General features: G+C 38.5%; 1 non-coding gene across 1 annotated transcript; it reads left to right on the forward strand.

The window, feature by feature from the left end:
- Positions 1–1,733: 1,733 nt before the first annotated feature.
- Positions 1,734–1,806, forward strand: TRNAF-GAA (transfer RNA phenylalanine (anticodon GAA)). Its single transcript has one exon. It is a non-coding gene; the product is annotated as a tRNA-Phe (tRNA).
- Positions 1,807–5,541: the final 3,735 nt, after the last annotated feature.

Raw genomic sequence — 5,541 nt, forward strand, 5'->3', positions numbered from 1 at the left:
GGCATATTGGTCGCCCTGCCCCACGGCAATGTGGTGTAATGCATGCAGGTGTCGGGTCCTGATCCACGCTACATCCTTACCTGAGAGTGAGATATCGCACCTCTGGGTGAGGTGCAATACCTCTGTAGCAACCGAGCCCTCAGGGTGCTACAGTTCCATTTATCTTCAGCCTAGGTGACGTATTGCGATACAGTGCCGTGATTTTGGCTATAAAAGGGTCCCCTAGACCCCTACCCCAAGCTTTTTAAGAGAATCATATATGGCATGCCAGGAGACTCTATGTAATGCTTTCTCAGCATCCAACGAGAGTATCTAATTACAAATTTTTAACTGCATCTAGCCCAGGAAATACTTTGTGCCTAGTAGCAGTGTCTGCTAGTCAGCGGATTATCCCGGCTGTTAAGCAAGCTACACCACCTGTAGTTTGGACACTTAATTTTTTCAAAGGAAATGCTTCGGGACCACGGGATACTCAGTGAAGAGCATCAGGAGGCACCCCAAGGCATAGGGGCTGGGACTGGCAGTGGGATGCCTTGCGGTGGACAGCCGAGCTCGATCCTTATAAAAGCTTTTTAACTGCAGCAGCTTTAGTGGACGCTACTGGAGCTGGAATTACGCGGCTGCTGGCATGAGACTTGCCCTCCAATAGATCCTTGTAAATGGATTTAAAGTGTATTCATTCAAATTAGAGAGACAATTTAAATTAAAAAGCTTAGAGCTGCCTCCACCACAGGGGGGCTCGCTCGACCCACCAGCGGACAGGCACCAGTATTGGGAGAGGGGGGCTGGCCGTCAGGGTTCACCGCGGCTCTGGCACAAACCCGGCGACGCGGAGGTAGCACAGGCAGGAGCGGACTGAACGTGTCGGCTTCTCACTTTTTGGATTTTAGAAGGGCATGACATGCCAATATCTGTGTCTCCCCCTCCTTTTACTCCTCCACCTCTTTTCTTTTCGCATGACTATATGTACTTGTCACTTTTCCATGTGTTAGTTGTGTCTTCTGAGCAGTTTGTCAGCTTTTGGACACCTTTGAAGGTGTTTTCTATGTGTTTCTATGTGTTTTTGCTTTCCTGCCATTGGTTTTAACGGTGTTCGAAGGTGTTCGACGAACAGTTCGACGAACACACGGGTGTTCGACGAACCGAACCGAACTCGAACACTACGGGGGTGGCTCAACTCTACCAGTAAGTCTAATTTCAGATTTTTTTACCTCAGGCATCAATAGACTATAAATATACTTAATAAACAAAAGCTAAAAGATCAGATGAACATAGTTTAACAAGTCTGAAATGCGCATGTGATACTGACATCAAAGTTTCACCACATTTTGGGACAAATGTTTTCACTTTCAACATTAACAATCAGTAGAATATTTTCTCTAAATTTGCATCTCCTTTCTTCACTTTAATTGTTTGCACCTAAGAAAAAAATAAAGCTTGATGCAACATTATGCTTACAAATTGTGTTTTATGCTCAATCATCACCTGTCCTACAGAGACACAGTCAGAATTACCCTGGCGAATTGAGTAAATTTGAAAATGTAAAAAAAATCCAGAATTGCTGTATTTTTCTATTCATTCACAAAGAATTAATGTAAGTTCTTAAATATGTACGCAAAATAGCGGGACTTTCAAATATAGATAATCTTGCAAAAACAGGTCAAAGTAAAAATAAATACATCCAGTTGTGACATCTACAGCGTGTTGAACATTCCTGAATCTTAATGTGTCCTGCCGAACAAGCTCAGTTGGGAGAGTGTTAGACTGAAGATGTAAAGGTCCCTGGTTCAATCCCGGGTTTTGGCAAAAGTTTTTTTCTTCACCCATTAAATTTTAAGCAGAAAATAAACAAAGCATATGGACTGACTGTTTACAGAGAATGTAAAAATCCTAATTATTATAACTATCTACAGGAAATAAAATGATAGAAACTTGAGAACCGAACACTTTTAACTTTTGAGGAAAATAATATTTTTTGTAATTTTTCCTTCATTCTGGACGTCATCACTTTGTTTTATTTTAGTTTGACTTAGCTGTATAAGGATTTAAAGGAAACCTGATAGCTAATACGGGCAGCATGTATCAGACACTAGCTGAATGATTTCAGCCATTTATGTGTGACTATGAATCGCTGTGGCATTACTGAGACAAATATGCTTCAAAAATATGCCAGGAACAAAGCTGTTTGGGGAAAAAGCCAGGAAGGCAAAAAACACAAGCCCCAACTCATGAACGTCATCTTTCATTCTAAAAATAGGGGTTTCCACGTTAATGGTAAGACAAAGAATCCACAGATTTGGCATTTCTCTAGCGAGGAGAGCCCACTTAAAATGTATGGGGTGCTTGTCTCCATAAGCGCAAGCTGGGCACTAAACTGGCTTATTTGCAATTCTCGATGTTGCAGAGTGAAAACACCTGTTGGACATTAATAGTAATTGCCGGTGTTGATGAATTCATTGTGAGGAGTAATTTATAAAATTGGATCACTTTGGAGGGATTTCTGCTGTTTTGGTACTTTTGGAACTCCGCAAATGTCACCGTCAAAATATTCTTGCAAAATCTGCATTCCCAAAACCCAAATAGCGCTCTTACTTTCAAAGCCCTGCTGTGTGACCAAACAGTAGTTTCTGAAGGCATATGTGGCATCACCGCATTTCAAAGAAATTGTGCAACTCTAGATATTTTCACAAGAAAAACTAAATATATATTGACCTAAATTTACCATTAATATAAAGTACAATGTGTTACAAAATAACACTATCAGAATCATGGGGATATGATAAGCATTTCAGTGTTATTGCCACATAAATTGATACATGTCAGATTTAAAAAACGGTGCTTGGTCATGAAGCTCAAAATTGGCTGTAACTAATAGGTTACAAATCAATATTAAACTAAAAGAAATCATGGTATATTTCCTTTCATCACAAGTAATGCTCATCTTTCTACTGCTTAGCTTAGAAAGAGTTAAATTACAAAAGCCAAAAGAAGTCAGGATGGCCGAGCGGTCTAAGGCGCTGCATTCATTTCACAGTCTCTCCTGGAGTTGTGGGTTCGACTTCCACTTCTGACATTAACATTTTCTTTCAAGAAATTGTACAGCTTCACTCCTGTTACTGATCAGTTGGGGTTCCGCTCTATTGGTGTCAATCTCAAATCGAAAACTAAAAGTGATGGGGCTTAGCAAAACCAATTCTCAATGTTGGCACTTTGGCAGTGTTTCTGTGGGTCCTTGAGGCAAATCTTAAATGTCCTGAATTTGTGCTTTCACAAAAGACTTCTGGGAACATCAAATAGTTTCTTTGTGCATATGTTAGTTGTTGTTTTGGCATCGGAAAAATACTGTGGATAGGAAAATGAGAGGGACTATTTCATCTCTATGTGTCCTCTGTCCCTATTAGGGCAGAGAGTGAACCTCCTAAGGTGTTGTCGAGGAAGATTCCTAGAAACCGAATTACCAGTAAGTCTAATTTCAGATTTTTCTACCTCAGGAATCAATGGACTATAAATATACTTAATAAACAAAAGCTAAAAGAGCAGATGAACATAGTTTAACAAGTCTGAAAGGCACATGTGATACTGACATCAAAGTTTCACCACATTTTGGGACAAATGTTTTCACTTTCAACATTAACAATCAGTAGAATATTTTCTCTAAATTTACATCTCCTTTCTTCACTCCAATTGTTTCCACCTAAGAAAAAATAAAGCTTGATGCAACATTATGCTTACAAATTGTGTTTTATGCTCAATCATCACCTGTCCTACAGAGACACAGTCAGAATTGCCCTGGCGAATTGAGTAAATTTGAAAATGTAAAAAAAATGCAGAATTGCTGTTTTTTTCTATTCATTCAAAAAGAATTAATGTAAGTTCTTAAATATTTACGCAAAATAGCAGGACTTTCAAATATAGATAATCTTGCAAAAACAAGTCAAAGTAAAAATAAATACATCCAGTTGTGACATCTACAGTGTGTTGAACATTCTTGAATCTAAATGTGTCCTGCTGAAATTGCTCATTTGGGAGAGCGTTAGATTGAAGATCTGAAGGTCCCTGATTCAATCTCGGTTTTCAGCAAAAGTTTTTTTCTTCACCCATTAAATTTTAAGCAGAAAATAAACAAAGCATATGGACTGACTTTTTACAGAAAATGTGAAAGTCCTAATCATTATAACTATCTACAGGAAATAAAATGATAGATACTTGAGAACTGAACACTTTTAACTTTTGAGGAAAATAATATTTTTTGTAATTTTTCCTTCATTCTGGACGTCATCACTTTGTTTTATTTTAGTTTGACTTAGCTGTATGAGAATTTAAAGGAAACCTGATAGCTAATACGGGCAGCATGTATCAGACACTAGCTGAATGATTTCAGCCATTTATGTTTGACTATGAATTGCTGTGGCATTACTGAGACAAATATGCTTCAAAAATATGCCAGCAACAAAGCTGTTTGGGGAAAAAGCCAGGAAGGCAAAAAACACAAGCCCCAACTCAGGACCGTTATCTTTCATTCTAAAAATAGGGATGCCACTTTAATGGTAAGACAATGAATCCACATATTTGGCATTTCTCTAGCGAGGAGAGCCCACTTAAAATGTATGGGGTGCTAGTCTATATAAGCGCAAGCTGGGCAATAAACTGGCTTATTTGCAATTCTGCATGTTGCAGAGTGAAAACACCTGTTGGACAAAATTAGTAATTGCCGGTGTTGATGAATTCATTGTGAGGAGTAATTTATAAAATGGGATCACTTTGGAGGGGTTTCTGCTGTTTTGGTACTTTTGGAACTCCGCAAATGTCACCCTCAAAATATTCTTGCAAAATCTGCATTCCCAAAACCCAAATAGCGCTCTTACTTTCAAAGCCCTGCTGTGTGACCAAACAGTAGTTTCTGAAGACATATGGGGCATCACCGCATTTCAATGAAATTGTGCAACTTTAGATATTTTCACATGAAAAATTAAATATATATTGACCTGAATTTACCATTAATATAAAGTACAATGTGTTACAAAATTACACCATCAGAATCACGGGGATATGTTAAGTATTCCAGTGTTATTGCCACATAAAGTGATACATGTCAGATTTAAAAAACGGTGCTTGGTCATGAAGCTCAAAATTGGCTGTAACTAATAGGTTACAAATCAATATTATAATAAATGAAATCATGGTATATTTCCTTTCATCACTAGTAATGCTCATCTTTCTACTGCTTAGCTTAGAAAGAGTTAAGTTACAAAAGGCAGAAGAAGTCAGGATGGCCAAGAGGTCTAAGGCGATGCATTCAGCTCATTGTCTCTTATTGAGGTGTGGGTTTGAATCCCACTTCTGACATTAACATTTTCTTTCAAGAAATTGTACAGCTTCACTCCTGTTACTGATCAGTTGGGGTTCCACTCTATGGTTGGCAATCTCAAATCAAAAACTAAAAGTGATGGGGCTTAGCAAAACCAATTCTCAACACTGGCACTTTGGCAGTATTCCTGGGGGTCCTTGAGGCAAATCTTAAATGTCCTGAATTTGTGCTTT

Source organism: Phyllobates terribilis, unplaced genomic scaffold (assembly GCF_046119375.1).
Source record: "Phyllobates terribilis strain yellow unplaced genomic scaffold, ASM4611937v1 Scaffold_65__1_contigs__length_7625178, whole genome shotgun sequence".
Lineage (NCBI taxonomy): Eukaryota > Metazoa > Chordata > Amphibia > Anura > Dendrobatidae > Phyllobates > Phyllobates terribilis.